The following is a 12,348-nucleotide window of genomic DNA, read 5'->3' as shown; positions in this document are numbered from 1 at the left end:
GGTTAACCCCCCCCCCCCCCCCCCCCCCGCATATCCATGCATGCACACATGCGCACACACTTGCACTCAAGCGCAGAGGTGATGTTGTGCATTTCTGGGGGGAGAGCAACCTGGTCCACACCGCCTGCTGCACGCTGCCCGCTGCAGTGCCGGCACCGGGGCACTGTCCGGCACGCCGGGCAGTTATTTCAGGACTTGTTGGGGCTGCGCCTGGGGAATTAGGCGCTTGAAGAACCTGCCGTGCTTCCCCTGTCTCCTTACAAAAGCTCTGTAAAGGGTGAGTTATGGTGTGGCTGGATGCACGCATATTCTGATAAGGAAGAATAATAACTTGTCAAAGATATATATGATATGTGTTTTCTTTCCAGACAGAATATATATGGGGATAATTCATCAACTCGCCTGGCACTGGCCAGGAGAGGAAAAAAGAGACTCGTAATAAAAAGAAGCCAAGGTGGAAACCTCCCTTTGCATGTCATGTGTTCAGGCCCTGCCAGTCGCTGCCTGCTCTGGACTGCGCTCATCGGGGTCTTCCCAGCTCGCTCACGGAGGTGCCTGGATGGGCAGCCCCGCCACCCAGGAGCTGCCACTGACCTGCAGATCAAGGCAGCACAGCAAGAGCCTGCAGAAGCATCCCCACGGCTCTGCCCGTGCCCCTCCATACAGATGGGCCCCTGCTGCAACCCCCCTGCCCTGCCAGGGTGCCCGGTCCTGCCTGTCCAAGCCTCCCTCCTGGCTCTGGGGCTTGGCATCTCCCAAACACCTGCTGCAGCTGTCAATTAAATGCTAGAGCTTGCGAGTGAGAGAGAAACAGTGGTCAGACCCCGTTCGCTCTCCCTTTTGGCATCTGCTCTCTGCCCCAATGTGACAGCAGGCTGGGCAAGACGGACCTGGGGTCTGGCCCAGGAAGTGGTGGTTCTTTGTCCTTACTGTAGCTAGCAGCGTGGTCTGATGCTTGTTCAGGAGGTGACTGCAGCCCCCGATCTTGCTTTGCGTGAGACGAGAGGGGTTGAAGCCCGGTCGGCAGAGAGACACAAAACATGGGAGCTGGTGTGGGCTGAGGGCACAGAGACCTTGGGGACGGGCTGGCAAGAGCAGCAGGGAGCCTTCCCTTTGGAAACAAGGGTGTGGGCAGGCACGGCCTTGAGGCAAGGATGGTGACCCAGCCAGCACTAGGGCTCAGAGCATCGCGCTCCAGCCGGAAGCGCCCTCCACACCTTCCCCAGCCCCTGCCAGGGAGACAGGACTCGTCGTGCAGCAGCAGCTGGAGGATAGTTATGGAGAATCCTTCCCCCCATCAGCTATTCTGTGTCTCCCAGGACAGAGGGAGATGCTGGGTTTTGATTTCCCCAGAAAGCAGAACTGTTCGATATGGAAAAAATCCCAGTCCTTCTTCCAGATGCCCACTTCAACTGGGACTTTTCTGGAAAGGGAGGAGGGCCCCGGTTCTGGACCCCAAAAAAACCGCCAGCATGGGCAGAGCAATCTCAGATACCAGGGGGATGGGCACCATGAACAAGCCTTGGTGCAGCCCCAAGACATGGGCTCCGGCTGCCCCTGTGTGTGTGTCTCACCTCCCACAAGCCAGGCTTTCTCCCAGTGCTGTGATGCTGCCAGGTCTGGGGTGGCAGCCCTGCAGCCAAGGGGGACAGGCCTTCCCTTCTCGCTGCTCCGCTCCCCCACCTCTGCCCTGCCCATCGCCACCATCCTCTCTGCAGGCAAGGACCCTGAGCGGGGTGCAGCCTCGAGGCACCCCATAGCACCAAGAGTTAGCTGTAATGGCTCCAGGAGAGTGCATGGGCACGGGGAAACAGCAGAGCCCCGAGGACCAGCCGGCAGGAACTCACCTGCCCTGCACTAAACCAGCTCCCCTCTGGTCCCTGCTGCCAGCATCAATCCTGACCTGCTCAAAGTGCAGCCCTGGGACCCGAACCCCACGAGATCTGGCCGGCAGCAGGAGCACGGAGCCCCGGGGGAGTTTTGCTGACGACTGCCTGGAGCTCCAGGCTGTCCCTGCTGCCATCAGCATCCTCGGCCGAGGCAACAGGTGAGGCACCGGGCTGCTCCGGTGATAAAGGAGCCGCTGCAGAGCTGCCGTCCTGGCTTTGTTTCCCTAGCAACAGGAGGCTGCAGGATACACGCTTAATAGCAGGAGAGGCAGATGTAAATAAGATCCCCGGCCATCGAGCTGTGCTCCAAACAGAGCGAAGGCAAAAAGGGCTTGTCCTCCAGGGACACGCACCGCTTAAAAAGGAATAAAACCGCTGACCTGTGAAACAGACAGGAGTAATATTTTGCTGGCGGTTTGTGCGTGTGTGTGTACGTGCATGCACGTGTGCAAACATCTGCTCCCAGCTTCTAAATCTTCCCCTGCTAAACGAGGCCTCGCAAAGCCGCGTGGCTGCTGGGGGATTAGGGCTAGCTCTGCCGGGTGCAGAGGGCCCGGGTGGCTACCAGGAGGCAAGCAAACCCCCCCTCTTTCTGGCAGTGGTCCCACTCTGGCAGTGCCTCCTCCAGGGCTTGGACTGGGACAACACTGAGGTGCTGCAGGGATGGACGGGATCGACTCAGGTGGGAGCCTCTACCCCTGAACCACCCTGGCCCCCGTGCCCTGCTTGGCCTGAACCTGGGTGCTAGAAGATGCCGTAGGCACCTTTGTGCTGGGGCTGCCTGGCCCGAGTCAGCCATAAACTCACTGGGCCCCTCCAGAAGGCAGCAGCATCTAAGCATGCCGCCCGCATCCTGTCCTCGCAGGACCCCAGGAGACACTGGCCACCAGAGGCAGGTCTACAGCAAGTCAGATGCCCTTGGCCACCTCGGCCCTGGTGCCCAGACCTGAGCCCCGCGTGCCTGACCAGAGATGCGGAGTCACAAAGACGGGGTATGAAGAGAGTGAGAGACAGCACGGGCTGAGCAAGGGAAGACGGCGGGGCAGAGGAGAGCCAGATGCCCTTGCTGTCCCTCCAGGGAGTGCCTGCTATGACAGCCATGCTATGGGAGGGCAGAGGTATGGGCAGGAAATCTCCCTGTTCATCCAGGCTGGGCCTTTGGAGCGTGCCCCGAGCCATAAATCCAACTCAGATGTCACAGAGGAAAAAAATACCCTCCTTTCAGCAAGAGACTCACCCCCTCAGACATCATCCGCCACCCTCCCGCCAGCTTCCTTCCCCCCACAACCCCACAGCACAGCTTAACCTTCATTTGCAGCCCTTTCCTGGATGATGTCCTGCTTGTGAACAATGCCCAGCCCTCCACCCTCTGCTCAGAGGCTCTGTTAGTTCCAGGAACATATGCAAAAATATATGGATCTATCCAGAGGCAATTACCTGCTCCCCAAACCGGACACCAGCTAATTATTTTCCAAGAGCCAGATGGTGCCGTCGTAAAGCACTCACCACAGACACAGAGGCACACAGGCAAGCGCGCCCACAAAAATGGCCAGATTTCCCTTGGCTGAGCTCGGGGATTAGGAATAAAGCTCCTCGCCAATTAATTAGTGATTACTTTGTTTGAAAAATAAACATGCTGGTAAATAAAAGGCATTGCAGTGCACGGCAGCCTGCAGGAGGCAGGGGGAAGGAGGCAAATGCTGCATCCCTGGAGGAATAGCTGCACGCAGACCCGGTGCAGCTCCCTGGGAAGGCGAGAGGTGAGGGCAGCTGGGTGGGGAGGGCACTGGTGGGCGGCAGGACTCTGTTGATCACCTGCTGCAAGCCCTGGAGCAAGTCACATTGCCCCTTTGGTGGTCCCATCCCATCCTTCCCTTCTGCAAGTAGGCTGTGGGTGGTTCAGAGCAAGGACAGCACGGGCTATGAGTTGCACAGCGCCCAGCACAGCAGCCCTCCTCTCTCCATCCTGCCACAGCACAAGCTATTCAGAGCTTGGCAGGATCACACCAGGCTCTGCCCATCCATCCCACCCCAGCAGATACCAGCTTTGGAAAGGGCCTCCAGAGGCTGAGCCTGCAGATGCCTGCCAATGCAAGTTGGTTTTCTTTGCATCTCGATGCCTGTAGTTTTGCTGCATTTGCCGCGTAAGAGTCGATATCCGGTGCGATTTCCCCGGTGCTCGACTGAGGATCGCGGCTCAGTGCAACTGCTCCAGCAAGCCACCCAGCCTTGCTGGAATAATATGCAGCAAACATCTGTGGCTCACTGAAAAGTAAGCAGGCCCTCAGCCAAAACTGGAAGGGCTGTTGCTGGTGCTTCATCACAGCACAGAATAAACCAAAGGAGATTGAAAGAAACAATCATTTGAGCAAAACAGTAAATATAAATATCAAACAACCCGGCGCCCTGCTGTGTAACTCCACTCCGAGCCAGCACACAATAGGCAGAACTGGTGTGTTTGGGAAAATTACATTTCTAGTGTGCATCTCTGCTGTGTTTCCTCCACTGGAGGATGTGTGTGAGCGGGCTGCAGGGAGACGGCAGGTTAGAAGTTGGTAAATCCCTAACCATTCCAGGGACCACATAAAGAGGCCGAGTCGATTTATAAAATGATTTGTCAGCTGACAAGCAAAAATATATTACCAATTTAGGACTGTGATTTGCCGGCGACTTTTTAATCCTTGAGTTGTTGTTGAATAGATGAAAGTGTCTGTTTTGATCCGTGCATTTAGATGGAAACATAAATATAGCCATCACTTATTCTTTCAGCGCTGCGGACAGCAATGTCATTGCCCATCACAGAGGCTTCCAGACTGCAGGAGGGGAATGCATGTGAATGATCTTGCCATTCAAATCCCTCTGCAGTTCAGCAAGGAGGGTTTTTTTTCCAGCTGCCTCTTTCCGATCACTCTCTGCCCCCCTAATTTGACATCAGAAAACAGGAGCTTGGAGGGTTGTGAGGGAGAGAAGTCAGGGTTCGGGGCATGTTTCCCAGGGTTGAAAGTCATTTTGGTGGAGAAAATGCCAGCGATGCTCACATGGATGTGGACACGCTGTTAAAGACCCTTGTTGCCAAAATCAATGTAGGAAGATGAGAGTGTTTTGGCCCTGTATCCCCCTTTGTGAGATACTTGGGACACTGGGAACAACTGGACCACGCGCTGCCCTTCGACTTCTACCCGTCTGTCTCCAAAGGCTCGGCTCTCCCTTGCCTGGGGTTTCAAACAGATTGCAGTGGCATTCGCTCCCGGGACTCTGAAGATGACCCACCCAGGGGGTGAAATGCTTCAGTGGGATCCAGTGGAGCTGGAGATCAGCTTTGCTGTGCTCACGAGTGTGCGAGCCAGGCAGAAGCCGAGGAGCCTGGGTGCAGAGCAGTGAGAACAAGAGGAGGATTTGAGCGGTAATCCTGTCTCTTCTCACTACATGCTTGGGTGATTATGTCACCCTCCATCAACTACCAGGCAGCCAGGAGTGGACTTTATGCCTTCCAGCCTTGCTGTCAGAGCAAATCCTTCTTGCACCGAGCCATGACGCAGGGCCACGCTTGCACACGGGTGACACTTCCCTTCGCTCCGACCAGCTGGGCTGCATTTCTGGTCCCCTGGGAGGCTTTGCTTTTCTGAACTCCCTCCTCAAATCAGCCATGATCCACTTCTGGCAGTGCAGGCACCTTTGCTTGGCTTGGGAGCCACGCCAAGCCCAAGGCACCCAGTTCCTGGGACCATCCAGCTGCCTTTGCCAAAGCAACAGATTCAGACTTCGCAGCAAGCTGCAGCCGAGGGGAGCAGGCCTGGGGTACCCGGGCGAGGAGTGAGCCCACTCATCAGCGTCTAACTCTGCCACCCCACTCGGGCAGGACTCATCCCAAGACAAACACATCCCAAACCTTTCCGCTGTCCTGGCCCGAGCCCAGCCACCGCGATGACAGAGCAGGCAGGGCTGCGCGGCCGGTCAGAAAGCTCGATGCGCTGAGCGATTGCCACGGCAGAGCAGAGTGGCCTGGGCATGGAGAAGCCCCATGCCCATCAGAGCAGCACAGAGTCCTGATTTATTTACAAGGCCCCAGGTCTTGTGGCTCTTTGCATGGGGAGCACGCTCTGGGCTTTCCCTCCACCACGGACCAGACAGAGGCCCTCTGAGCAGATGCTCCTGGACTTTGGAAATCCAGATCCTTTCCAAATCAGAGCTCCCCACCTCCCTCAGCCCCAGCAGAAGACCTCTGTGCATGGGCTGCGGGCAATTTTTCCCCATGGCCTCTTCATGCTGACATGCAGCCGCACCGCAGGGTCGCCGCCTTTCTGTCTCAGCGCAGCCACTGCCAGAGCAAAGCCAGCTCTGGCCTGCCCCTGAGCCATCCCCATGGGACATCCCCAGCCTCTTTCCTCCAGGCCGTCTCCCTCTACCAAGCCCCTGGACTTAGAGCAGCCTGGGTGGCCCAAGACCTCACTGGCCCTCGCTGCTCCAGTCCTTCCTCATCACTCTGTCCCCTTCCCACACGAACACGTAGGAGTGATGCCTCCGCCCTAAGCACAGAGCCCTAGCTGCAGACAAAAGGCAGGTGCCAGGCCCTATTTTTATTTACCTTGTAAGTAGCCAGGACCAAGCAGCTGTGAACAGTGGGAATAAGGTTCACAACAGTTGCAAAGTAATAGCGAAGGCAGATAAGATTCAGGGAAAATAGCTTAGAGCAGCATGATTTGCCGTGCAATTAGCACTCAAACAATAGCCACAGAAATGTCAAGGTAGCAGGGTGAGACATGGAATTACCCTGACATTTTATTTAGTGGAGATTTGTATGGACTTGCCAATGTTTTAATTACCCCCCACAAGCCACTGGCTAAAAAGATCTCCCAGTTGGAGGGCTCTTGCTTTGAGGGGGACACTTTTATTTTTTGCCTTCTGAAAAAGAAACTCTATTAGCAAACTTGAGCATCTGGCTCCGAGGCACAGGTCTCGGCTCCGGCTGGCGCCCATGCTGCAGAGCAGCCTGGAAAACCACGGCATGGCCTTACAGCACCACGGTCCCGTGGCATCCTGGCAGAGGTCTGCGTGGGCCTCTGCTTTGCCCAGTTCTGCCCTTAGTTCCCTCCTAGCTGCAATCCCAAACCACTAAAACCTGTCCAACAGGTTCTGGGCATCCTCCATGTGCACGGTCCCTGCCTAGAGCGTTCCCAAACACTTCTAGTGATGCAGCCCTCTCCATCCATGCACGCTCCTGGACCGTGCTCTCTCCCTTGCTCTGCTACTACTATGCATCATTTACTATTTGCACAGCACCACTTCTGTGCATGACACATCCCAGGCTGGCAGGAAGACAAAGGCCCTGTCTTAAAGCACTTACAATCTAGATATGGGACTTGGATGTCTCCCTAAATGTCCCTTCCAACTCAGCTGGTGATGATCCAGCAGCATCTCCTCCCAAAACAATAAGCAGAGATCAATGTTCTGGGTAATTTTATGATGCAGAAATATGAAGCATAATTCAATTTTCAGCAATGGAAACAAATGCCTCTCTGCTTGCTCCCCTCGCGTTCCTTTCCTCTCTCCAGCCCTCATCTGATATCGCTCCATGTGGCAACATCGAACAATCTTTGAATATTTCAGCTCCCGTAAAATATTTATATTATAATGTGGGGAAAGACACGGGTTGCTTCCAAGTGGTGTAAACATATGCCTTCTAACAGCTGGGTTCCTGGCGCCGGTCACGAGGCAGGGAAGGGGACAACCACTGCACAGTCCCTTAGGTATTTAAAACAAAACGACGCTGCTGCTTACAACAACTTCGGCCACTTCCTCCCCTGCCGGAGCAAAAGGAGGGAAATGTTTGCCGTTGCTTCACTTACAGTACCTGGCTTGGCTGAGATGTTGCTGCCCCCGCAGCCGAGATGAAGGAGTCCCCCAGCCTCTAGGAAACAGCATAGTATATAATGGTTTCGATGAGAAAAAACGAGGCCTGCATTTGAAAACTCATCTCCATCAAAGAGATCACCCTGAGAAACCTTTGCCTCTCAAACAAGGTGGAAGAAGTAAAAGAAGAGGCAGCAGTCTCCAGGGGTGGAGGTCAGCTCCACTAGCTCTGCACCGGCTGCCCCGAGCACCTCGGTCCCTGGCCTGCTGCGCGCCCCATTCCCCTGGCAGCAGCCTACCCTCACAGGAGCTCCTCTGCCCCTGCCGTCCTCGCCCCACACCTGAGAAGGACCGTCCCAGGTCACCTCCTGCGACCCAGGTGTCAGATGAGTGCTTGCCAGGCGGGCAAAGCTGCGAGGCTAAGTGTTTCCCAGCAGCCAGTCCCCAGGACTCCCGGGGGAACAGATCATGAATTAGTGCAAGTCGTTCAGCTCTGACTGTGCATCTTGTCACTGCAACGTGCTGCTCCAGCCGCGCTGACGAGTTTTGTCGAGACGTGTCAACTTGAGTGCAGGACTCTCTGCTCCCTTCCACTGGCAGAGAGAGAGGAGGCCACAGCGTGAAGGTTTTGGGCTGGAGATGGCCACGATGTCGTGCAGGGAAGTGCTGAGCAGGTCTTGATTTGGCTCCATAGCAGAACCGAAGCAGAGGGTGGACCCCCTGCGCGCTAACGAACCGGCATGGCCGCGTCCCCGGGCTCTGCAGTGAGAAGGTCTCATTGCCATTGTAAAGCAAACATGCAGCAGGCTGCAAAGGGGGCGGAGGAGGAGATATTCTGCCAGAGATGTCTGGAAAGCTTCAGGGCTGCAGGAGGCAACACCTGGTGTGTGACATCCCTGAACGCAGCACACGAGGCGAGCGGGCCTCTGAAAGCCTGTAGCATGGCATACCATAGCAGCGGGCCTCACCCTGAGCCAGAGAGGGACGAGCCACCTGTGCACCCTCCCTGGTGCTCATTGTCCTCTACACGATGGCTCCACGCCGTTGCACCCTGCACGGTGTCCCCGAGGCATCACCGCCCGATCGGGACCAGTGGCTCCTTTGAAGCTTCCCTGCCCCAGAGCCTTCCCCACGTGCCCCTGCTGCCACCACCATTCCCCAGTTGCCAAAGGTGCAAAGCCCATGCAATTGCACAGCCCCCCGCATCCCCGGCGCAGCCTTTGGCAGCGCGCTAATCACCCCCGGCTTCCTCTCGGCACCGCAAAGCACACAAACGTCTTACTGCACCGTATCTCCCACCCGCAGGTACGGGAGGAGGAAAAAACCCTTGGTGACCTCAACCTCTTCCGATGTGAAGCTTGGAGATAAACTTAACAAAACAATCCAGCTCTGTTTATCCCATTCTCTTTAATCCTTTAATCAGCGTCGCTAATTAATTATTAGTCTGCTCACCACGCTAAGATCCTGCTCAAACCCTCATGTTCCTGCCTTGCCGAGCAATCAGCCAATTTCCTCCTGGTGGTTTCTAGGTAACTCTTCGGGAATTACAGCAACACTTCAGGCCTTTGGCCCTCACATCTGGCACCGCTTAGCCTGAGCCTCGCCAGGGAAGAGACAACCCGATTGACAGCCGGAGCTTGACACACCCAGGCTCTGTGCAACGGTGTGTGTGGAGGAGCCAGGATCAAGTCCAGCCCCTGGGAGGGCTAAGCATGGGGCAGGCCAGCTGATGGGCCCAAGGGTGCTGTCCCCGGAGCAGGTTTCTGGCAGGAAGGGAAGGCAGAGCGAGGTCGGGGGCACCCGCTCTGCCATTTTTACCTGGCCAAAGCACCCAGTGCAGAGCAAACTAATAGGACCAGGTGCAGACGAGCAGACTCGAGCCCTTCCCTGTGTCCAGGGCAGCTCAGCATCCCCCTCTCTCCGGGGCTGTCTCCCCCACCTCGGGGTGGGAACGAAGGCTGCCAGAGCCCAGGCTGTTAGGAGTGCCCCGGCCGGCCGTTGGGTGTCAGTCTTGCTCCATGGGAAAACCTCTTCTGGGGAACGGGCTGAATCGAGGATGGGGCAGGAGGATCCTTAAGCCCTGAGGTCGCTGGGGTGAATCTGGCCCAGGGGCAGACATGTGGCTGGGGTGCATCCTCCTGCACACAAGCAGCCGGAGCGAGGAGGCCTCCCCACACGCTGGGCACTGGAGCAGCAGAGCAGATGGAGCAGTGAAGAGCGAGGGATGCTCCCCACGAGGGACGGCCGCTGGGAATGGGCTTTCAGCCCAGCCAGGAGCTTGATCTGAGAAGCGGCCGGTGCAAGCATCCAGCTCCTCAGAGAGCGGGGCAATGGAAAGGGAGCTGCTGTGGGGTTCAGGTGCCCAGCTTCCCTGTCCTGTGTTCGCTCTGGGGCTGGGATGAGACGCTCGGGAGGCAGAGAGCTGTGGGCAGAGGTGCAGCGGCTGCAACAGCTGACGGAGAAAGACCCTGGGTGCATTTTGGGCAGCTCCAGCTGGGATCAAGGCCCGGCTCTGAGGGCACTAGGCAGCGGTACTGAAGCTGGAGGACTGCATGCTTGAAGTTTGAATCCCCAGCAAGCCCCACCTGGCAGCACTGACCCAGGACCCCTCTGCTAGAGGCCTCTGGCCCCAGGATGAGACACCTCCAGCCCCCTTGGTGACTCCAGACAAAGCTGCAATGCTAAATCCTGCCAGGTGACCTAGCAAAGCTCCTCTGCAATTAGCTTCCAGGCTGCCCCTCTGCAGAGAGGATCAGCATGCCATGTCCAGGGCGCAGAAGCAAAAGCCAGATGAGGTTAGTTTAGGCTAAAGCAAGAGGCTTCAGCAGACCTGAGCTGGGTCCTTCCCGGACCATGCTCAAGCCGCAGGGCCCTGCCTCTCCCTCCAGCCCCGGGGAACAGGGCAGACGCTCCCGGCCCAGGCTGGGCACCGCGCTCCATCCGGACTCCCACGCACCAGGCCGAGGAGGCGTGAGCGGCTTCCCACCCCGAGCCCAAGAGGGGGGCGCTGCCTCCAGCCAACTGGAGATTAATTGAAGCCTGCCATTAAAATGTCACCGAGAAAATTATTAAGTTAAGGTAAACCACTTGCACGCGCCGAAAGCAAAGGCAATCAAGTCCCAGGCATGTCCCCCTAGGAAATTATGTAGAGTAATTAATCAAAAAGCTAATGAGAAATGTGTTTTCTTTCCCAGCCTAACACCACATCATATTCTTATTAGCCAAGGTTATTACAATAGTAATCATGCATGCTCTGAGTTCAAATTGGGTTTTTTTGCTCCACTGCCACCAATTTAGAAAGCCATTAATGGAAAAGATAAACCCCGATACACAAATCAGCCCTTTGTGTTTATTCACCTGTCATGTGATAATCGCCGCATGTGACCTACAATCAGCTAACATATGTTTGCTGTTACCCAATTACAGGCTAACCTCCTGCCCTGGCCACCACCCAGCTGGGGAACCTTTTCCCCATGAAGCACTTGAGTTTGGTCCCCACCTGCACATTGATCCCCTCTGCCAGCCAGAGCCAACCTTATTACCCCCCTGTACGCGGCACCCGTGTGCACTCACGATTGAGCCTGGTGGGCTGTATAGCAAGGGAGCATCTCATCAGCTTTGCTTCTCCTTGGAGGAGCTGCTGGGTGCGAAGTGCTTCATCCTAGTCCTTGAGCTGCCCATAATATAAATGCTGAACTGCAAAGGGGCAATTCGCCCTGTGTTGTGGGTGCCCCCCTTGCACACCCCAACTCTGAGAGCAGCTCTCCACCGGTCCTTCCAGCCCTCAAATGCCAAGTCAGCAGCCCGGGTAAAGAGAAACCTCTGCCTAATATTCAGCATTAAATAATTCAGCCCCCCACACGGAGAACAGGGAGAAGAATGAGCCTGACAAAAAGTATAAAGATTTCCTGTGCAGTGTTAAAAATGTGTTGACCTGATTAGCAGGCTCAAGGGACGCTGAGCCAAGGTAGATTAGAGCCAGGAAACAGAAAGAGCCTTGCAGTAAGAGGGGAAACATGGGAGATGTTTCTGGGACAAGGGATCATCTCTGCAACACACTGGCCCCGGTATTAATAAGCACCCACATGGTATCAAGTGCCTGGAGGTCCTTTGGGATGGAAAGCAGGTTATGGGGGTGGGAGAGAGCGCTCTCTGGGCACTTGTACAAACCGCAGCACTTAATCCCCGTTAATTTAATGGCTTGAAAAATTTTAACCTGGATTATTGTGGTGTGTTGTGTTTGTGTTTTCATGCCACTGTCTGGCTTCAACATCAGGGCTGGGAAGAGCACCCTGGAGCCCTGAGTCCCATGGTGACTGTAGGGGATGTTGCTGCCTCTCTCCTGTCCAGGAGGGACGTTTTAATGAATGCCTAAAAAGTCAACATGGTCCGAGCTCCTCCCAGAAGAGGCTCCAGAGAGGGGCAGAGCTCTCGACACAGGGACTTGGGCGCACAGTGAAATAAGGAGACGTGAGAGAAAGCAGGTCCATCCACTTCTGCTGGCTTGGCCTGCAGTCCTGGGCTTGGGCCAACCGAGGGAACCATCCCAGCTCCCCTTTGGGCTAAGCCATGCCCAGGCAGCAGATGAGGGCCTCTAACCCCCCCCCCC

The sequence above is a fragment of the Gavialis gangeticus genome, unplaced genomic scaffold (genome assembly GCF_001723915.1).
Source record: "Gavialis gangeticus isolate Ggan-Ray unplaced genomic scaffold, GavGan_comp1, whole genome shotgun sequence".
Classification (NCBI taxonomy): domain Eukaryota; kingdom Metazoa; phylum Chordata; order Crocodylia; family Gavialidae; genus Gavialis; species Gavialis gangeticus.
The sequence above is the reverse complement of the archived record's forward strand: the minus strand, read 5'-3'. Positions refer to the sequence as shown.